This window comes from Nicotiana sylvestris, chromosome 8, assembly GCF_000393655.2.
Source record: "Nicotiana sylvestris chromosome 8, ASM39365v2, whole genome shotgun sequence".
NCBI classification, from domain to species: Eukaryota; Viridiplantae; Streptophyta; class Magnoliopsida; order Solanales; family Solanaceae; genus Nicotiana; species Nicotiana sylvestris.
The window spans coordinates 103,958,492-103,982,451 of record NC_091064.1 but is presented as its reverse complement, the minus strand read 5'-3'; the positions used below and the strand labels follow the sequence as shown (position 1 = coordinate 103,982,451).

Genomic DNA, 23,960 nt, shown 5'->3' with positions numbered 1-23,960 from the left:
TTTTCTACCCTTATTCACATGATTTAGGCCTAGAAATCTAATGGGTGTTAATGAAAATTGAAGAAAATGAGTCTAAGATTACATACCTATGAAGTTATGGTGAAATCCTCTATCAAAAATTGCACAATTTGGAGTTGAGATGAAGAAGTTATGAAATTTTGAACAAATCACGTATTAGCTACAGTTTTAAGTGTTGGGCGACAATGTTCATCGCGTTCGCGAGAACACTGTCGCGATCGCGAAGGGCTGCCAGTAAGTGGACTTACGCGATCGCAAGTTCTTTCACGCGTTCGCGAAGGGTTGAACCCCCTGACCTTCCCGTTCGCAGACACACGTACACGTTCGCGTAGAAGAACGACCGAAATCCCATCCCACCTCCAATTTACACTACGTGTTCGCGTCACACAAGTCGCGTTCGCGATGAGCAATCCCCCAATGCTCCGCATTTGCGACTGTGGCTTCACGTTCACAAAGAACAACTCCACCCCTGTCCCCATTTACCTTACGCGATCGCGAGAGTTACTACACGATCGCGATGAACAACAGGCCTGAGCACCTGTAACAGAAATTCTGCAACTTTTTCTTAAGTCTAAACTTCCCGAATCACATCCGAAACACACCCGAGCCCTCGGGGCTCCTAACCAAACACACGTACTAACTCATCAACATCATACAAACTTATCCGTGCAATCAGATCGCCAAAATAACCTCAGCAACAACGAATTAAATCTCAAAATCAAAGAATTTTCTCAAACTTCTTAAAATATCAATTTTTGCAATTTAGGTCCGATTCACGTCAATGACATCCGTTTTTCACCAAATTTCACAGGATCGTCTTAAATCATATATAAGACCTGTATCGGATGTCGAAACCAAAATACGGGCCTTATATCAACATGTTCTAATCAATTTTCATTTCTAATTCTTTTAAACAATTTCAGAAAATAATTTTCTTTAAAAATTTAATTACCGGGCTTGGGACCTCGGAATTTGATTCTGGGCATACGCCCTAGTCCCATATTTTCCTACGGACCCTCCGAGACCGTCAAATTATGGGTCCGTATCCGTTTACCCAAAACGTTGACCGAAGTCAAATTAACTCATTTTATAACCAAAATTTATCTTTTTCATAAATTTTTATATTTAAGCTTTTCGGCTACGCGCCCGGACTATGCACGCAAATCGGGGTGATGCTAACTGAGGTTTTCAAGGCCTCAGAAATACATAATTTATTTTAAAAGCAAGTGATGACCTTTTGGGTCATCACAAATTGCTACGTGTTTTATGTGTGGGAACAACGTATATGTGAGGTGAATATTACTTATGCACTTTTATTGGGTTAAAGCATGCGGGTGAAATTTATTTCTTTGTAATTATTGCTTATTTTAAAGTTGTTGAATATTTTTGGAAGTTGAAGTTTGGTATTATGGCACCATATTTGAAGTTAAATTTATTCTCCGTATTGTTTATTATTCGAATTCATATCTTTATTATTACTAGTTTCTTCTCACGTGCTTTGCACGTGTAATGTCAAGACAATAAATTTAATATTAATAAAATACTGACAAAAATTAATTAATTATACATGTATAACACGTTAATCATCAGAAATTTATAACAGATATTTACATAAATGTAAAATTTCTTTATGTTGCAATTCTATTTCTATTATGTTGATGTAATACTTGAATTAAAAATTTTCAAATATCGTCTGGATCTTCAATAGAAACTATTTTAGTTAAGTTAGTTAAATATTTTTTAATTACATTAATTTATCACATAAGATATAAATATTAAATATAATCATGTCTTACCTAATATTTTTTTTATATATATAATACTCTTGGTTTATGTTTTTTTACCAATGTGGTTGCACTTCCATGACCAACTTTGATTTAACATCAATGGTGTACTCTTCGATTCTTTGACCACAAGAACTTAAATGACAAAAAGTGAGAATTTCTTATTGCTTTAATCTCTGAAGTAGAATATTTGGTTTGGAGAATAGCCAAAATATAATTAAGGTTGTGTGTTTAAGCTAACTGACGGCCATTTAAAAATTCAAATGGGTTAGTTACTAAAAGAAAAAAACACACCCTTAATAAAGTCACTTCAAATGGTTTCCTTCTTTTTCTTTTAAAAATTATTATTATTAAATAATCTTTTTCATTTTTTATGAAATTATTATTATTATTAAATATAAATATATAAGACTAAAAGGGTATTTTGTTTCTTTAAACCTTTTCAAATATTTTTTATTTAAATTCAAGAATTAACAACAAGTTCCTACAAGTTGAAGAGTCATATTAATATGCCTAAAAATTCTATCACTACAACAAAAAGTACTTTTAGTGGCAATTATTTAGTGACAATAAGTTAATTGCCACTAAATTTTTCATACAAATGAAGAAGTACTGGCAAATTAGCATTGGCTAGGAAAATATACCTTTTTACCAGCAATAGAAAAAAAAGACCACCAAACCTCTAATTCAAAGCGAAAGTTTCAAATTTATCCCTCCATTATTTTCCACATCAATCTTCCCACCAATTATTTTTAGGTCTTTTCTGTATATCACGAAATTATTTCAAAAGTAGGCTCTGTAAAGGCTATCATCGTTCCTGCTGCCCAACGCATCTTTATCTCACCATAATCGGCCACCATTCTAGGTAACTTCATCATCTCTCTATCTTCTCTCTCGCCCCTCTCTATATACCCATTATAAAAAAACGAGGGGTAGTCTATCCACAAAGAATTGAGACTTGAGAGGTGTTTCTTTCAAAAAAAAACTTAAACTTTTTTTGCAGTCGTGAAGCCATTGACTTGAGGTCCCTGATGGAGAACGAAATATGCGAACTGATATCTTATGTGTGATTTTACTATCGGCATATTAAATGCTAGCCAACTATGGCGATTGAAATCTGACTACTGTTCTTTGCACAGTGGTATTGAATCTATCCGACATTTTTGCGTTCATATGTGTGATTTGATGATTTGCTTTCATGGTTATTTTACTTCCCATACTAATAATGTGGAAGTGTATTTTGCAATTTAGGTGTTCGATCAAATGCTTTTGCAGAAATGTTGATTTCAGATGATTTGTTAATCTTTAACCGTTTCATATAGTCTGATAGTGAACATTTGTCCATTTCCAAGTGATTCAAACAAGGTGGAGTTGATAGGAGCTAGAAAATTGTCTAAAAGTATCTCTAAAGGTGTGACTAAATCTCAGATATTGCATGCTTTTCCTATTCTAATTGCCCACACTTTATCTTTGTGTTGCACTGCCTTTGAGTCTTTTGGGTTATTGTATTTGATCATAATTCCAAGTGATTCCACATTTTCAGTAGGTAAGAATGCAAATTAGTTCTGTTTCATCAATCTGAAAAGCATGTTAATGTTTTCCTTCTTGTTCTTCTTATAGTGGGCTTTCATCTTTTATCTAACTATTTATTTATTTATCTTACCTTTCTCATCATTTCTACAGAATACGATGACAATTCTTGGGGCCAAAATTATCAGAAGTTGTGTGATGACCCAAAAGGTCATAACTTGCTTTTAAATTCAATTCTGTATTCTGGGGCCTTAAAGCCCTCTTTTAACATCACCTAGATTTGTGTGCGCAGTCCGGGCGCGTAGCTGGAAAGCCTATCTGTGAAAATCTGTGAAAAATAATAAATTGTGACTATAAAATGAATTACTTTGATTTCGGTCAACGATTTGGAAAAATGGACCTAGACCCATGATTTGACGGTCCCGGAGGGTCCGTACGAAAATATGGGACTTGGGCGTATGCCCGGAATCGAATTCCGAGTTCTTAATCCAGAGAAATGAATTTTTAAAGAAAATTATTTAAAGGATTTGGAAATGAATTTTTATTAGAACATGTTGGTATTGGGCCCGTATTTTGGTTCCGGCGCCTGGTACAGGTCTTATATATGATTTAAGATAATTCTGTGAAGTTTGGTAAGAAACGAAATCCGTTTGACATGATTCGGACCTTAAATACAAAATTTGATGTTTTAAAAAGTTTTGAAATATTTCATTTATTTTGAGGTTTAATTCGATGTTTATGATGTTATTTTGGCGATTTGATCGCACTGATAAGTTCATATGGTGTTTTTGAGATAGTACAAATGTTTGGTTTGGAGCTTCGAGGGCTCGGGTGAGTTTCGGATGTGTTTCGGAAGGTTTTGAACACATAAAAAGTTGTAGGTTTTTGCTGTTCAGTGCCCAGGGATTTTTCTCTTCGCGTTCGCGTGGGCACACTCGCGAACGCGAAGGCAAATCTCCCACGTGCCAAAATTCTTCTTCGTGAAAGCGAAGTTGGTGACGCAAACGCGAGGCTAAGGGGGGATACCCTTCATGAACGCAACCCAGCACACGCGAATGCGATGGCTTATGAGCCTGGGCAGGGGGAGGGGTATTATACCTACGCGAACGCTACCACCTGGACATGAACGCTAGAGCTCGAGGAGTTAGTGCTCCGCGATTGCGAGCCCACTTACGCGAACACGAAGGTCTCTCAAGCCTGACTCATCACGAACGCGATGAGCCTGTCGCGAACGCGAAGACCAATTTCATCTTCTCCACACTTCTTGGGCGATTTTTGAAGAGGAACTTCACCATAGCTTCATAGGTATGTAATCCTAAGCTCGTTTTCTTCCATTTTTATCAACACCCACTAGATTTCTAGGGCTAAAACATGAGATTAAGGGTAGAAAATTAGGGATTTGAGTAGAGTTAGGGCTTTTTGATTATTTGGAAATTTGACCTCATTTTGGGGTTGGATTTCAAAATAAATTATATATTCGGGCTCGTGAGTGAATGGATGATCGGGTTTTGGTCTGATCCTCGTGTTTTGACCCAGCGGGCCCGGGGTCAAAATTTGACTTTTTGGGAAAAATGATGGGAAAGCTATAATTAAGCATTGGAATTGGATTGTTTAGCATTTATTGATGTTATTAAGTCGATTATGTCTAGATACTATTGATTTGGAGTCAAATTCAAAAGGAAAAGCATACATTGGTGTCGAGCATGAGCGTGAGTCTTAAATTGCAATTTATTGTGTTCTTAAATGATATTATGGATGCTTTAATTAATGATTCTCGATATTGAGCAAGGATTAAGTTTGTTTTCGTGGAAATTACTTATGATTGAGTATTGATGTTAACCAAGATGAGTAGAAGTTGGGTTAAGATTGGTTATAGTTGTTTCTTTCTTGCCGGGACGTATTTACTTTTACTGTCGAATCCCTTGCCGGGATAGTGTAGTTTATTGTGGATCCCTTGCAGGGACTCTTGGTATGGTTGTTGCTGAAGGTATATAAATATATGTACCGGGTTGTACGCCGCAACAATACTAAATATGGAACGTGTTGCATGCCGCAACAATGTTATATGAAGCGGGTTGCACGCCGCAACAATACTAATTATGGAACGGGTTGCACGTCGCAACAATGTTATATGGATCGGATTGCACACCGCAACAGTGTTAAATGATAGGGATCGGGTTGCACGCCGCAACAGTGTTATTATTGTTTTGTTGTATATCTTGAATTGTTCCCTCATATTTCTCTTAAGTTTCTGCTGGATTTGATATTTTCCCCGTGGCATGTACCCCCTCCCATGTTAATTTTTTATTACTATTTATTTTTCATTGTATATTATATAACTGCACAGGTTTATCTGGAGTCTGGTCCTAGCCTCGTCACTACCTCGCCGGGGTTAGGCCAGGCACTTACCAGCACATGGGGTCAGTTGTGCTGATGTTATACTCTGCACTATGTGTAGATCCCGGAGCAGCTTTTGAACAGTAGCACTTGGGGAGCCTGCCTTCAGTCCAGCCAGAGATCCCGAGGTAGTCCTGCAGGCGTCTGCAGGCCCGACATTCTCTTCTACTTTATTATGTACTTTATTTTCATTAGATTTAGAGGTATATTGTACTTCTTTCAGACATTTGTATGTAGCACTCATAGATAGTCCGTGAATATTGTGACACCAGATTCCGGGTAGAGGAGTATCTTGGCATTGTAGTACTGGCTTGGTTATTTTTAGCTGTTTAAGTCTTCCGTTTGTTTTATTTATCGTTAATATTTAAATGTTGATTAGCTGTTAATTCAAATTGTTAAAAAGGGTTAAAAATGAAAGAGTTAGAATTTTTATATTCGCGGCTTGCCTAGCTTCTACGAGTAGGCGCCATCACGACTCCCGAGGGTGGAAAATCCGGGTCATGACAAGTTGAGGTAATAGGAACGACAATGACAAGGAGGCATTAGATTCTATTGAGAATGGTATTTAAATGGTTATCTAGTTTGATTGAGGTTTTTCTGTTTCATTTTTGGTTATCTTTTTTCCTATTTAAAACTTCTTCGTCATATGGAGTGTATATGTGGATTAGAAGATTATTATGGTTCAATTTAGCACTTATTAGATGATGTATAAGATATTCCGATATCAAGAATTGGACCTTACTTAAAATAGGAAAAAGAATAATGATGAGTGCTAAGGTTATTTGCCTCTGGCAGCTCAACCATTATGTGAGTAGTTCCATTCTTGGTTATGCCAAGAAATTAATAATTATATATTCCTATAAGGCAGAGAGCCTTTTGTCTTGGTTATTTGCTACTTGTCATTTATCTCAATTTTATGAGCAACAATTTCAAGAGTAATAAATAGATAAAAGTTAAAACATCTTGGTTGGTTGTGCAGAATAGTATCGCATTATCCTAATTGAGAAATATAATAAAGCTTTTACCTGTAGCTCTATACAGTCTTTAGTTAACTTTTGGCCTAAATTATATTTTGAATCTTTTCTATGTCTTCTTTAGTCTCGTTTTTGTTTTTACATTCTTCTTTTTGGTCCTGATTCTAACATGAAAGTAGTTGAGAATCAAATCTTTTTCTTTTTAGTTCTAATGCCATTAGAAATCTTACGAGCTTAAATTAGCTCACTTTTTTACTGTGCTAGCCAATTTTCTCGGGAGTTCCTATCTATCTTATTTAAACTACTAGAAGCTCTCTCGAATTCTAGGGAAGTTTTTGAAAATAATATCTTGGAAAATATACATGTTCTGTACATAAATTACAATTTTTTGTGTCACGTTTTCTGGGGTTGTGCTGCTACTAGTAGGATATTTTTGCAAGCAGAAGTATTAATATACTCAAATTATTCATTTTTTATTTTTATTTGACCTTCAAACATTATCCAGTCAATAATTTCACTAAAGAAGGGATGGATGCACATCTATTGAAGTATGACAAAAGAGGGAAGCCCAGATTCTACCCTCTGAGGTTATCCACGGTAAAGCATTTCATGGATCTCTTGTGCTTTTCACTCCTTAAGGAAATTCTCAAAATAAATGGTATCGTATTTGGAATATATATCCATAGAATTAATTGAAAAAGTTGACATTCTCATTGTGAAGAAAATACAATCAATGTTCTTGGCATTTGCCCATTCACAATCTATTGAATCATATTTCTTAACAAATCTTTGTAAATTACATTAGCCATTTAGACTTAGGACTCTACTTGTCCTTCTTTTTCTTCTACCAGTTCTAAGTTCCCTTTTGCTAGAAGTGCACTTTGCAAGAAAATGGTAAAAATGTGAATTCTATACCTGTTGTCCTTGATCCTGTATAGGTTTTAATATATTCAAAGACAAATGTGTTCTTTTTTGCTGTTGTTGCTACATGCATAAAAGGATTAAAATTTCTTTTCTGAATTGTTAATTGCTTTATGACTATTTCTATGTAGATATGGGCATCATTTGTGATTTTTTTGCTTCTAAATATTATTGGTGAGTCATGTTTTAGCTATAGTAAAATCTATTCTTAGAAGCTGGTAGTTCTTCCTTTTTAGTCATAATCCAATTCAGTCTAAGTATAGTTCTTAATTTTTCATATAATCTGAATCATTTGACCTATTTCAGAGGAGGAAGCATTGTTCTGAGCATCCTAAAATTCATGAAACTTTCTTACTCGATGCATAAACTGATTTAGGAGTTGCAGCTGCTGAAAGTTTCATTGCACTCCAAGACTCTTTTGGGAAATATGGTATTCTAAAGTTGGGGAAAACTCACGCGCAAAGTTACACAAGAAGGCCAGGTCTCAAAACTCAAATAGCATAAAGAAGATTTTGTTAAGAAATTTGGCTATAGAAGATTTCAATGTCCTTGAGAGCGAAAGAATTTTATTGGTGCCATTTATTGTCTAATATTACAACTAGTTATTTGATAACAGTTATTAGACACACAATTACACTAGTATTGGATTCATAGTTTACTTTGTATTTTTATTTTGTTGTTGATATAATTGATATTATAGATTATCTGTTGTTTTGTTTGTCGTGAATTTAGTGAAATGTATTGAGCTTTTTGGAATGAATATCTTTTATTATTATTTTCAAAGGTAAATAGATATGTTGTTCATAAAAATGTTGGCTCTTTCTTAATCCTTACTGGCAATAAGAAAAGTTGTGAAAGGTTTTCATTTACCAGCCATAATAATTACCGCTAAAAATTCCTCCTTTAGTGGCAATATGATAGAACTTTACCAGCCATATAATAACTGCAACATGTATGATCTAGGAATTTTTGAAAGAGGGTTAGTAGCGACTAAATTGCTGGAAAAATTTTGTCGCTAAAACTCATGGCCCTTTAACGGCAATAAAAAGGATCTTTACCGGCTTTCTTTGTAATGTTCGCTAAAGCCTTTACCGACGCTGGATATGCCGACCAATATCTAATTATCGGTAAAGGTTTTATGTGACGACCCGATCGGTCGTCTTAAGAATTAATGCCTCGATCCCCTATTAACTGCTTTCCCCGCATTTATTTTCTACTGTTTTGATTGCTAGGATGTTCAGTTTGTAGTTTCGGAGAGTTTTGGAATACTTAGTCCCTAAATGAGAGCTTAAGTGTTGAAAAGTTGACCACCTCAGAATGAAAATACGATGGTTCTGTTAGCTCCGTTGGGTGATTTTGGGCTTAGGGGCGTGTTCGGATTGTGTTTTGGAGGTTCGTAGCTAATTTAGGCTTGAAATGTCGAAAGTTGAATTTTTGAAGTTTCCGGTCCGATAGTGAGATTTTGATCCGAGGGTCGGAATGAAATTCCGGAAGTAGGAGTAGCTCTGTATTGTTGAATGTGATGTGTGTGCAAACTTTCAGGTCATTCGGATGAGGTTTGATAGACTTTTTGATCGAAAGCGTATTTTTGAGAATTTTGGAGTTCTTAGGCTTAAATCCATGGTCAATTCGAGGTTTCAATATTGTTTTAGGTGTATTAAAGATTGGTACAAGTTTGGGTAGTGTTGTGTGACTTTTTGGTGCCTTTGGTTGAGGTTCTGGGGGCCTCGGGATGAATTCGGATGGTTGACGGAGGAAATTTCGGAGTTTAAGTTGCTGGTGCTGTCATAACCACACATGCGGTTTGGGTTCCGCAGGTGCGGTGCCGCAGATGCGACTCAACAATCGCAGGAACGGATTCGTGGAGAAGTAGCAGGTTCCGCAGATGCGGGTAGTTAACCGCAGAAGCGGTACAGCACCTGCGGAAGGGTAATCGCAGGTGCAAAAATTGGAACTTAAGTGTAAGTCGCAGATGCGACCCCTTGTTCCGCATATGTGGGACCGCAAAAGCGGTCCCAAGGCCGCAGATGCGGAAACTGCTGGGCAGATTATTTTAAAAGGAGTTCCGCGACTTTGGGGGATTTATTTCACCATTTTTATCACGGCTTGGGAGCTTTTGGGACGATTTGAAAGAGGGATTTCAAGGGAACTTCATTAAGGTAAGGAATTTGAACCAAAAACTCATTCCTATGCTATTATTTCACGGATTAGAGCTAGAAATCATGGAAATTAAGGGTGAAATTTTGGGGAAACTAGGGCTTAGTATTGGAGACCTTTGAGTGATGATTTGAGGGACCATTTGAGGTCCGATTTTGGTAATTTTGGTAAGCATGAACTCGTGAGAATGTGAGGATTCTGGAAATATAAATTTTACCCGATTCCGAGGCGTGGCCCCAAAGGGCATTTTGGTCATTTTACATAATTTCGCTTATTAGCTTAGAATTTAATTGTAGAATCAGTTACTTGAAGTGTTATTTACATTATGCAATTGAATTAAATAGATTTGGCCATTTGGAGTCGAGTACTCGTGGCAAAGACGTGGTGTCGGGTTAATTTTGAGCTAGTTCGAGGTAAATGGCTTGCCTAACCTTGTATGGGGGACTTTTCCCTTAGGATTTGGTATTGTGATGATTGAAATGCCTTGTACGTAAGGTGACGAGTGTGTACTTGTGCTAATTATTGAAAATTCGGTTTTCGTTAAGTAACTTTAATTGTGTTTCCCTTTCTACTTATTCTACTTACACTTTTAAACCTGTTGTTAGTTTAGAGCAGCATGTCTAATTGACTTAATTGCTTTATTTGCTTTAACTGTTTTATTTGTATTACGGGAAGCATGCCAGGTTAGAATTGTCTGTGTTACCTTGTTATGAAGTTGAGTTTATTTGAGTATTCCTTGTACCATTGTTGTGTGTTTTACTTTAAGACTACGGGACGGCATCCCGGGAGATCCCCTGTACGCATTTACGATTTGAGCTGAAGTGCAGGATACCAAGAGATCCCTAACATATATTGAGGATACCGAGAGATCCTCGGGATACTAAGAGATCCCCTATCACACTTTGAGGATACCAAGAGATCCTCGGGATACTAAGAGATCCCTATCATACATTGAGGATACCAAGAGATCCTTGGCATATAGTGAGGGTACTAAGAGATCCTCGGGATACTGAGAGATTCTCCGATTATTATCCTTGATATGAGTGGTATTTCTTGTGATTTGCCTTTATCTATGTTTTCGTTATTGTACTCTTATTATCTTGTATAGATTCTTACTATAGATTCTCAATTGTACTGCTTATCTTATCCTGTCATCTTATTATTTATTTAATCTCAGTAGGGCCCTGACCTTCCTCGTTACTACTAGACTGAGGTTAGGCTTGGCACTTACTAAGTACCGCTGTGGCGTACTCATGTCCCTTTTTGCGCATGTTTTCCATGTGCAGATCCAGGTTCCTCTGCTCAGGCTCACTATCCTTGAGGCGAGGCGCTTCGTAGAGACTTCGAGGTATATATGCCGTGTCCGCAGACCGAGGAGTCCCTTTCTATTTCTGCTTTTAGTATTTAGCCCTTCTGTATTTTTGTTCTATTTAGACATTCTGGAGTTAGAGCTATGTAGTACTTCTTAGATTATGATTCGTGGGTTTCCGGGTCTTGGATTCAGATTAATGGTTTTGAGTTTTATACATGGTGTATACCGAGCGACACATTTAAACAATGTTATTACTTTATTTCTATTTTAAACTATTTTACTTACTCAAATTTGGTTTTTATTCCGCAATTTAGGCTTACCTAGTCCTAGAGACTAAGTGTCGTCATGATGGTTCACAGAGGGAGAACCGGGGTCATGACAAGTTGGTATCAGAGCTCTAGGTTCATAGGATTCATGAATCACAAGTCGGTTTATTAGAGTCTCGCGGATCGGTACGGATACATCTGTACTAATCTACGGGAGGCTATGTAACTGTTAGGAAAATTCCACTTCATTTGATTTGCCTGTCGTGCGAGATTTTTGACATCACAATCCTAAACCTCTGTCTTCCATTCTCTCACAAATGGTGAGGATACGTACTACCATATATGATCAGACACCCGCGCTGCCCGCGAGAGCCGTCAGAGGTCGAGGCCAGGGTAGAAGCCGAGGACGCGCACGTGGTACAACCAGAGCACCCGCGCGAGCTGCCACCAAGGAGCCGTCAGCAGTTCCAGCCAGAGCCCAGGCACCGGATACGCCTACTGCTACTACTATTCCAACACTTCAGGAGATATTAGCACAGTTTCTGAGCATATTTGGTACATTAGTTCAGGCGGGGATGATTCAGGTTGTACCAACTACTTCACAGATCGGGGAAGGGACCCAGACTTCCACCACCCCCACCCCAGAGTAGCGATCTCTCATTGTTCAGGTTCTAGGTGTCATGGCTGCACAGCTTGCGGTCCCAGTTCAACGGGTTGTGAGGACCTCTTGCCGAGTAGAGGACAGGTGGGTCCAGGAGAGAGAGGATAGATAAGGTCAGGAGAGAGAGAATAGGGAATAGAGGAAACCTCGTAGATTGGAGAGACCCACTGGTCCTTATTTTGGAGGAAGAGTACGACATGGTAGAGGTTTTGTGGGTCAGCCAGCTCAGTTTGCATCTCAGATTTCACACAGTGTTTTAGAAGTTCAGGGGTCTTGGAGTACCCGTACCGCATAGTTCCCACTTCCACGTCCTCCCAAAGCTTTGTTTTGGGTGTGGTGACACACACCATGTGGTGAAGGATTGCCCTAGACTTGGGAGGAGTGCACCTTCATAGACTTCTCAGCTACAGCGCGCTCCGTAGAGTTCTCAGGTTATGATCACAGCACCAGTTTCTACCCCACCTGCTCAGCCATCTAGAGGGGAAGTCCAGGACAGATATTATGCCCTTCCTGCATGTACCGAGGTTGTTTCCCCCGATTTTGTTATCACAGGTATTGTCATGGTTTGTCATAGAGATGCATCGGTTTTATTCGATCCATGCTCCACTTATTCTTATGTGTCTTCTTATTTTGCCCCACATTTGGGTGTACCTCGAGATTCTTTGAGTTCCCCTGTTTATGTTTCTACTCCAGTGGGAGATTCTCTTGTTGTGGACCACGTTTATCAGTCGTGTTTGGTTGCTCTTAGTGGTTTTAAGACCACAACCGATCTATTGTTACTCAGCATGGTTGATTTTGATATTATCTTGGGCATGGACTGGTTGTCGCCCCATTATGCTATTCTTGATTGTCACACCAATACCGTGACACTGGCTATGCTAGGTGTGCCGCGTGTTGAGTGGAGGGGTACTTTAGATCACACTCCCAGTAGAGTTATTTCTTTTCTTAAAGCTCAGTGTATGGTTGAGAAGGGTTGTGACGCGTATCTAGCTTATGTGAGAGATATCAATATTGATACCCCTTCAGTTGATTCGGTTCCAGTAGTACGGGATTTTTCCGATGTGTTTCCAGCAGATCTTTCGGGCATGCCTCCTGATAGAGATATTAATTTTGGCATTGATCTGTTGCCGGGCACTCAGCCCATTTCTATTCCTCCGTATTGTATGGCTCCTCCTGAGTTGAAGGAGTTGAAGGATCAGTTACAGGTGTTGATACCCAACTTTTCCCCTTATTTTTTATATGAAAAATATCTTTCAAAATAGCATGTATATGCTTATATAAGTATGTCCGAAGGTCCTATTATTTTTTCTTAATTTTTTAGGGGTTTTAAAATCAATTTACTGCCCTATTTTATCAAGAAAAATTCAATAATTATCCCCAAAATTATCATTTTTTGGTGATTCATTTATTGCATTCTCGTATTTTTACCAAAATATAGCTAATATATTTTCACACATTTTTTACGAATTTATTTGGTATTTTAAGGACAAAATTGCATAATTGCAATGTTAGCCATTTTTAGGTTTAAATTCGTCTCATGTTTATAAAATGGGATCTTATATTTTTAAATTGTTAATTATATATTATAAATCATCTTAGTACTTTCAATTTATTTCTAGGAATTATTTACTATTTTTTATAAATTAAATAGAGAACATTGGCTATTTAAAATATAGCCAAATTGGCTTTCAATTGTAGCCCAAATCAGGACCCCAATTCCCAGCCCAATTTCAAATTAAAACCCGACCCACATCCTTTAACCCATACCCAAAACCCGGAATCCCACCTACCCATCTCATCCTGGCCGTTGATCTCTAAGATCAACGACCCCTATTTACCCTTACCTTTTTTAACCAAATGACCCCCCCCCCAAACCCCTCTCATTCCTCACTCAACCGACTCTCTCTCTATCTCTCTATCTCTGGTTCTCTCTAGAACCTTCCCCTTCCCTCTCCTCTCCGATGAGTCTCATCCATCTTCTCCGGCCATCTCCTGGCCTGAACCTATGGTAGTCTCACCACCTACCAACCTTCCATGGTGCATACACGCTCGTTTGCTGAGGTTTCATGGCCTGACCACGAAGAAGCTTCGTCCAGACCTTGTCTGACTCAAGTCCCATGGCCATCTCCGGCCTTGCTCCGGCAAGCCATGTTTGTTCGAGCCTGGCCTCGACTCTCCCTGCTTAGATCAACGACTATCCAAGCCTTTCTCATCGTTTGGGTTCCTCTGAAAACCCTAGTTTTTGAGGTTTTTCTGATCTCTTTAGATCTGTTCTAGATCTATGCTTTCCCTAAAAGTTTTTAAATGATTTTCCTGATTTTTCTTTCAAAAAACTATGCTTTCAAAACCATTTCTTTTTCCGATCTAGGGTTTTCTGAGTTATTTAGATGTTTCTCCAATTTTCTCTTTCTTTCGTGTGTTTTTTCTACTGTATTTTTCTTTACTGTGTTCTTGTGTGTTTCTTATTAAGTTTCCTCTACTGTGTTCTGATTATTTTTCTTCTACTATGTTTCTTCTACTAGGCTTCCTCTACTGTACTCTGATTAGTTTTCTTCTACTATGTTGCGTATTAGCTTCTTCTAATATGTTTCTTTGAGCTCTTCTACTATGATTCACATGTTACTCTTTTACTATATTTCTCATGAGTTTCTGTTACTGAAAAAGCATGTCGAAGGTCCTAGTTCCCTTCTGAGACCGTTGAACTTGTTTTCGACTAGTATCTTTTTCTTGATTACTTGTCCTCTCATCTTGGCACTCGATTGATGGTAAGACCCTAGAATTTGGGGTTTATCCGAGTTTGAGAACATTGGCTATGTGATATGTTTGTTCTTCATCTTTAAAACCGTCTGATCAGAAACCCTAACTATTTGGAGTTTCTGAATTTGTTTCTCAATTGAGTCTCGAAATCTTTGTTTCAACCTCTATCTCTTCAAGCAATTCTGATTTTCCACTAAACTCTTCTAAGGTCTTTTACACTGGATCTTTTGTATGCTACTAAATGCTACTTCTCTTCTACATTGCTAACCTATGTGACTACCATGCTCCTGTAGTCTATTATCTACTGATTTTGCAATGACACGACATTTTCTTTCAGCTTAGCATGTTAGTATGCTCTTTATATGTGCTGAACTTCCCTCTAAATGGCTTTTAAATTTGTGATTAGTTCAGACTTCCTTCTGTATAGGTTTGATTGATTTCTTTCCTTGTTTGCTGATTTCCCTGTGACTCGACTTAAGTTAAAACTTTTCTCAGCTTTTCTGACTTGGTTCATTCATGGACCAGTGATTACAAAATCTCTGATCCTTGATTTACTAGCTACTAATTGATTTTTCTTACCTTATTTATGTAACCGTCTATTTCAAAATTCTGCCCTTAAGTAACTTCTTATGTATTTACCCCTAATTGCATGCTTTGCACAAGATGTTTATTTGATTTCTTCCCTTAAATACTTTTACCGTTTGAATCTGAATTACTTGATTAAAGGAAGTCTTGTGTAATTGATTCTTAATTGATATTCAGTTCCTTAACTATTTTCTTACCTTATTTCTGCCTGTTTTTCACACTATAAATACCTGACTCTTTCATTGACACAAGATCATTCATTCATAATCTTTCTAAACTTACACTTACACGCAATAGTATTCTCTCTTATTGTGTGCATTGTGGCCTGTTTACAAGACCTACTGCTTTTTTCTATTTGTTTCTTTGAAACTGGTATGTCCTGATTTAAGGTTTTAGCATCACAACAATGTGTTTATTTCCTGCTCTTATATCCATGTCTGCTTACTGCTTTTGTATAGTTCAACACTACTGGTTTTTTTTTCTGTTTGTTTTATTATGAATCTCAAACCCTTGCCCCCTTATGTGTTCATGCTATGGTTTGAGGAGTGGCAATATGCAGATTATTGTCCATGAATTAAATTTGATCCCCTGGGATCCTAGCCTCTAACAGTATCTGTTCCGACAAACTTATAGGTGTGTTAGCACTCTCCATTGCTGGGCACGCCTAAAGTCTGTCCTGGCCTAAACAATAGGCTCTTTACAATCTCCCTACCCCCCCTAAAACCTCCCTTATGTGTACTTATCTGTAGCAATTTCCCTCTCCTTTTCCCCCTTTTAGAATTTTGTTTCTGCACTTGCACACTCTCTTAGTCTTTAAGGTCTGCCCTCTCTTGTGAGCCTTGCCTTGGGACCCTTTGAGCTCCCTCTGAACTTGGACACTTGAGGGCTGGCCCTTCCACACTGCACTTGTCCTAATTTGGTAATACATTTGGGTGTGAGCATTGCCCGGAGTCCTTTTTTAGGCTCTTAGGGAACTTTGACACACTCAAATGGGAGAAAGGCTTTGGATCTTGATCTTATGAAGTTGGTTTACCTCATATTTCAGACATGAAATCTGAATCAGGCTCTCCTTTGGTTGTACTTTTATTTACATTTTTCTAATGTATTTTACTTTATTCTGGGCTGTAATAATTTGTAATAAACTCTTGGGGATGGCTAGTGAAAGGGGTGGGTAACTATATATGCAAAGGGTAGATGCTATGCCTATAGGTCATTCTGAATTCTGCAACTCTCACATAGATACCATGCCTATAGGAATTTTTGAATTCTGCACTCTCACATAGATGCCATGCCTATAGGTATTTCTGAATTCTGCATTCTCTCATATAGAAACAGTGTCCATAAGTATCCGGCAATCTGAATTCTGCATATGCATATAGAAAATATGCCTATAGGTCCTTCTGAATCTTATGTATCCATTTTCATCTAGAAATCATGTTCATAGGTCTTAAACAAAATTCAGTACCTAGATATCATGCCTATAAGGTTTCTGCACTTTTACCATGTCTATAAGGCTTCTGACCAATTACGCGTAGAAAGCATGTCTATAGGAATTATTAATCGAATCTGAATCGCTTCATTCACATCTAAACCAGTAATAACAAGGATCATCATTTGCAGAACTCATAACCTTCGTAAAAACTTGCTTTCTTTGATAATCTGACAACCTTTTTAACCAGTACGTGTTCAGTTTATTATTATTGCTTTCTGAATTCAGTAGATACTAATGCCTATAGGATCCTTGTCCAACACTTAGGCAAGCCTTAGGGCGAAATTATAAATAGAATCTGTTTTTATTAATTACAACCAGCAAGTAGGCCTGATTCGGGTTTCTTATCTGAATTATATAATAAATCAGTCTGCCTCAACTTTTAAGTTCTTAATCAGACCCTAAACAGTATGTGTAAGTCATGCTAATGACGTGTTTCTTTGATTGAAGGAGGTATATCTGAGCCTTTTTACTTGTTATGTGCTCCTCCCCAACTTGCTATACATGTTTTTGTATGTCGCATAAGAATTCTGCCTTTGACACTACAAATAAGCCTAATATCCCTCCCTTTTAGGATTAGTAGTCTTAAATACCTCTAGGACTGATAGGATTGGGACGGGTAATAGCATGCAATAAGTAAACGAGACCATTCCACGCTTTAATACGTTAACGGGGTGGGAAAGGGTAGATATGGATATGATGACCACGCGATAACATCACGTGTAGCCCCTCACTGAGGAGTAATTACCGGATGTTGTGTGGGGTGATCCATGTTATTAATAAACCTAGGACTCCCTTTTTCCTTTATTTCTTTGTTTCTTCTAAAGATTTCAAACTCTTTTTTTAAGAAAAAATCAGCTCTCTTTTAATTTTTTCCAATTTGTTTATAAACCCTTATGTGAAAATCCCCTCTCATTTGAAGCTTTATTTGTTTACGTGTTATTTTCCCCTAAGTTCATAACAATAGTCTGGCCGGGAACCACACTAGTGGATCCTGAGGGGTGCCTAACACCTTCCCCTTGGGACAATTTCAAGCCCTTACCCAATCTCTGGTTATTCAAAATCAAATCCTCTTGGTGTCCTAATGCACCTTAATAATTAGGTGGCGACTCTTTAATTCAAACCCAAATTCCCAAAAAGGGAATGAGTTGTCATCCCAAATGTCATAAACTCGATTTCGCTCGAAAAAAAGGGGCACGACAACATGAATTGCTTGATAAGGGTTTTATTCGTCCCAGTATATCACCTTGGGGGTGCTCTTGTCTTGTTTGTTAAGAAAAAGGATGATTCCATGCGTCTGTGTATTGATTATCGCCAGTTGAACAAGGTTATAGTGAAGAACCATTGTCCTTTGCCTCGTACTAATGATCTGTTTGACCAGCTCCAGGGCGCACGGATGTTTTCTAAGATTGAATTACGCTCAGGTTACCATCAGTTAAAGATTTGGAAGCCAGATATCCCGAGGACTGCTTTCAGGACTCGGCATGGTCATTACAAGTTCCTTGTTATGTCATTCGGGCTTACCAATGCCCCAGCAGCCTTTATGCATTTGATGCACAGTATGTTCCGGCCGTATCTTGACTCGTTTATCATTGTCTGTACTGGTAATATTTTGGTATATTCCCGGAGTCGGGAAGATCATGAGCAACACCTGAGGACTGTGCTTTAGACTCTGAGAGAGAAGAAGTTATATGCTAAGTTCTCGAAATATGAGTTTTGGTTGGATTCAGTGGCATTCTTAGGCCACGTAGTATCGAGTAAGGGTATTCATGTGGATCCGAAGAAGATAGAGGCCGTGCAGAGTTGGCCCAGACCATCCTCAGCAATAGATATCCGTAGTTTCCTTGGCTTGGCGGGATACTACCATCGTTTTGTGGAGGGGTTTTCATCAATTACAGCCTATGACTAAGTTAACCAAGAAGGGTGCTCCATTTCAGTGGACGGAGGAGTGTGAGGCGAGCTTTTAGAAGCTCAAGACAGCTTTTACAACAGCCACAGTTTTGATATTGCTAACAGGTTTGGGGTCTTATACGGTCTATTGTGATGCCTCAAGGATTAGCCTCAGAGCGGTGTTGACGCAGGACGGTAGGGTGATTGCCTACGCATCCAGACAGTTGAAGATACATAAGAAGAATTACCTATTCATGACCTTGAGTTAGCTGTCATTGTTCACGCCCTGAAGATTTGGTGCCATTATTTATACGGGGTTCCCTTTGAGATTTATACTGACCATCAAAGCTTGCACCACTTGTTCAAGCAAAAAGATCTAAATTTACGCTAGACGAGGTGGTTAGAATTGCTAAAGGACTATGATATTACTATTTTGTATCACCCGGGAAAGGCCAATGTGGTGGCTGATGCGTTGAGTCACCGGGCAGAGAGTTTGGGGAGTTTGGCCAATTTACCAGCATCGGAGAGGCCTATGGCGATGGATGTTCAGGCCTTAGCCAGCCAGTTTGTGAGATTGGATCTTTCAGAGCCCAATCGGGTTCTAGCTTGTGTGGTTTCTCGGTCTTCCTTATTTGATCGTATCAGGGAGCGACAGTATGATGACCCTCATTTGCTTGTCCTCAAGGACAAGGTTCAACACGGTGATGTGACTATTGGTGATGATAGGATATTGAGGATGCAGGGTCGGATTTGTGTACCCAATGTTGATGGGCTGCGTGAGTTGATTCTAGAGGAGGCCCATAGTTCGCGGTATTCTATCCATCCGGGTGCCGCGAAGATGTATCAGGATTTGAGGCAACACTATTGGTGGAGGCGGATGAAGAAAGATATAGTTGGATTCGTAGCTCGGTGTATCAACTGTCAGCAGGTGAAGTATGAGCACCAGAGACTGGGTGGGTTGCTTCAGCAGATAGAGATTCCAGAGTGGATCACCATGGACTTTGTAGTTGGGTTCCCACGGACTTTGAGGAAGTTTGATGCTATTTGGGTCATTGTGGATCGGCTGACCAAGTCCGCTCATTTCATTCATGTGTGTACTACTTATTCTTCGGAGCAGTTGGCGGAGATTTATATCCGGGAGATTGTTCGTCTACATGGTATTCCGGTGTCTATTATTTCAGATAAAGGTACTTAGTTCACATCACGGTTTTGGAGGGCCATTCAGCATGAGTTGGGTACTCGGGTGGAGTTGAGAACAACATTTCACCCTCAAAGGGATGGGCAGTCCGAGCGCACTATTTAGATTCTTGAGGATATGCTCCATACGTGTGTGATTGAGTTTGGAGGGTCTTGGGATCAGTTCTTGCCATTGGCAGAATTTGCTTACAATAACAGTTATCAGTCCAGCATTCAGATGGCACCGTATGAGGCCTTATATGGTAGGCGGTGTAGATCTCCGGTGGGTTTGTTTGAGCTGGGCGAGGCTAGATTATTAGGCACAGACTTAGTTCAGGATGTTTTGGAGAAGGTTAAGGTGATTCAGGATAGACTCCGTACAGCCCAGTCCAGAAAGAAGAGTTACGCGGACCGGAAGGTTCCTGATGTTTGCTATATGGTTGGTAAGCGGGTTCTGCTTCGGGTTTCGCCTATGAAGGGCGTTATGAGATTTGGGAAGTAAGGGAAGTTGAGTCCGAGGTTTATTGGCCGTTTTGAGATATTTAGGCTTGTTGGGGAAGTTGCTTATGAGCTTGCCTTACCTCCCAGCTTGGCAGGAGTTCATCTGGTATTTCATGTTCGATGCTCTGGAGGTATCACGGTGATCCGTCGCACGTGTTGGATTTCAGTTCAGTCCAGTTAGACAAGGATCTATCTTATGTTAAGGAGCTAGTGGCAATATTGGACAGGCAGGTTAGAAATCTGAGGTCAAAGAACATTGCATCGGTAAAGGTTCAGTGGCGGGGTCAGCCGGTCGAGGAGGCGACCTGGGAGACCGAGCAAGATATGCGCAGCCGTTACCCTCATCTTTTCACTACTTCAGGTATGGCTCTATGCTCGTTCGAGGACAAACGAATGTTTAAGTGTAGGAGAATGTGACGACCCGGCCGGTCGTCTTAAGAATTAACGCCCCGATCCCCTATTAACTGCTTTCCCCATATTTATTTTCTGCTATTTTGATTGCCGGGATGTTCGGTTTGTAGTTTCGGAGAATTTCGGGACATTTAGTGCCTAAATGAGAGCTTAAGTGTTGGAAAGTTGGTAGTCGGAATAGTGTGAAGACGGCCTCGGAATGGAAATCGGATGGTTCCATTAGCTCCATTAGGTGATTTCGGGCTTAGGGGCATGTTCGGATTGAGTTTTGGAGGTCCGTAGCTAATTTATGCTTGAAATGCCGAAAGTTGAATTTTTGAAGTTTCCGGTCCGATAGTGAGATTTTGATCTGAGGGTCGAAATGAAATTCCGGAAGTGGGAGTATCTCCGTAGTGTTGAATGTGATGTGTGTGCAAAATTTCAGGTTATTCGGACGAGGTTTGGTAGACTTTTTGATCAAAAGCGTATTTTTGAGAATTTTGGAGTTCTTAGGCTTAAATACATGGTCAATTCGAGGTTTTGATGTTGTTTTAGGTGTTTTAAGGATTGGTACAAGTTTGGGTAGTGTTTTGTGAGTTGTTGGTGCCTTTGGTTGAGGTCCCGGGGGACTCAGGATGAATTCGGATGGTTGACGGAGGAAATTTTGGAGTTTAAGTTGTAGCTTCAACTGCTGGTGCTGTCATAACCGCACATGCGGTTTGGGTTCCACAACTGTGGCGCCGCAGATACGGCTCAGCGATCGCAGGAACAGATTCGTGGAATGCAGCAGGTTCCACAGATGCGGGTAGTTAACTGCAGAAGCTGTACCGCACCTGCGGAAGAGTAATCGCAGGTGCGAAAATTGGACCTTAACTGTAAGTCGCAGATGCGACCCCTTGTTTTGTATATGCGGGACCGCAGAAGCAGTCTCAAGGCCGCAGATGCGGAAACTACTGGGCAGATTATTTTAAAAGGGGTTCCGTGACTTTGGAGTTTATTTCACCATTTTTATCACGGCTTGGGAGCTTTTGGGACGATTTGAAAGAGGGATTTCAAGGGAACTTCATTGAGGTAAGGAATTTGGACCTAAAACTCGTTCCTATGCTATTATTTCATGGATTAGAGCTAGAAATCATGGAAATTAAGGGTTAAAATTTGGGGAAACTAGGGTTTAGTATTGGAAACCTTTGAGTGATGATTTGAAGGACCATTTGAGGTCCGATTTTGGTAATTTTGGTATGCATGAACTCGTGAGAGTGTGGGGATTCTTAAAATATAAATTTTACCCGATTTTGAGACGTGGGTCCGAGGGGCATTTTGGCCATTTTACATAATTTCGCGTATTAGCTTAGAATTTAATTGTAGAATCAGTTACTTGAAGTGTTATTTACATTATCCAATTAAATTAAATAGATTTGGGCCATTTGGAGTCGAGTACTAATGGTAAAGATGTGGTGTCGGGTTGATTTTGAGCTGGTTCGAGGTAAGTGGCTTGCCTAGCCTTGTGTGGGGGACTTTCCCTTTAGGATTTGGTATTGTGATGATTGAAATGCCTTGTACGTGAGGTGACGAATGCGTACTCATGCTAATTGTTGAAAATTCAATTTTCGTTAAGTAACTTTAATTGTGTTTCCCTTTCTACTTATTCTACTTACATTTTTAAACCTGTTGTTAGTTTAGAGAAGCATGTCTAATTGACTTAATTTATTTATTTGCTTTAACTGTCTTATTTGTATTACGGGAAGCATGCTAGGTTAGAATTGTCTGTGTTACCTTGTTATGAAGTTGAGTTTATTTGAGTATTCCTTGTACCATTGTTGTCTGTTTTACTTTGGGACTACGGGACGACATCCCGGGAGATCCCCTGTACGCATTTACGATTTGCGCTGAAGTGCAGGATACCAAGAGATCCCTAGCATATATTGAGGATACCGAGAGATCCTCGGGATACCAAGAGATCCCCTATCATACATTGAGGATACCAAGAGATCCCTAGCATACATTGAGGATACCAAGAGATCCTCGGGATACCAAGAGATCCCTGGCATATAGTGAGGGTACTAAGAGATCCTCGGGATACTGAGAGATCCCCCGATTATTATCCTTGATATGAGTGGTATTTCTTGTGTTTTGCCTTTATCTCTGTTTTCATTATTGTACTCTTATTATCTTGTATAGATTCTTACTGTAGATTATCAATTGTACTGTTTATCTTATCCTGTCATCTTATTATTTATTTAATCTTAGTAGGGCCCTGACCTTCCTCGTCACTACCCGACCGAGGTTAGGCTTGGCACTTACTGAGTACCGTTGTGGTGTACTCATGCCCCTTTCTACGCATGTTTTCCATGTGCAGATCCAGGTACCTCTGCTTAGGCTCACTATCCTTGAGGCGAGGCGCTCCGTAGAGACTTCGAGGTATATCTGCCGCATCCGCAGACCAAAGAGTCCCTTTCTATTCCTGCTTTTAGTATTTAGCCCTTCTGTATTTTTGTTCTATTTAGACATTCCGGAGTTGGAGCTATGTAGTACTTCTTAGCTTGTGATTCATGGGTTTCCGGTCTTGGATTCAGATATTGGTTTTGAGTTTTATACATGGAGTTTTCCGAGCGGCACATTTAAATACTGTTATTACTTTATTTCTGTTTTAAACTGTTTTACTTCCTCAAATTTGGTTTTTATTCCGCAATTTAGGCTTACCTAATCGTAGAGACTAGGTGCCGTCACGATGGTTCACTTTAGACCAATTAAATGGGCTAGCTCAATGGATTAAGACTTATTGATTTAATCCATATATATTTGACTTATATAATTAATCCAATTATATTAGCCCAATAATATTTATTTGGACCAATGTATCTTGAATTTAAAATATAGTCCAAATTATTTTATGGATTTAATTTAAGTAAAATTTATATGCCTACAAATGCCCCCTACTTCAAGACTTGACGGGGTATTGAACCTTTGATGACTAGGCTTGAAGTATTAACTTGATGCTTTTTGAGATTAACAGTAATCTATGCAATGTGTTCCACGAAAATAGAGAACTATCAGCAACTTAATGCAATATCAGTTTCAAGTGTAAGACATGAAATAACTCCATATTTATTAAAATACTTGGTGCTACGTCACTGTTAAACTTTGGTACTTGG

General features: G+C 39.0%; 1 long non-coding RNA gene across 1 annotated transcript; it reads left to right on the top strand.

Annotated features, from left to right (window-relative positions):
• The first annotated feature begins 2,581 nt into the window (after positions 1-2,581).
• Positions 2,582-6,079, top strand: LOC138876537 (uncharacterized). Its single transcript, XR_011401858.1, has 3 exons — positions 2,582-2,667; positions 3,486-3,542; positions 5,791-6,079. It is a non-coding gene; the product is annotated as an uncharacterized lncRNA (long non-coding RNA).
• The last annotated feature ends 17,881 nt before the right edge of the window (positions 6,080-23,960 follow it).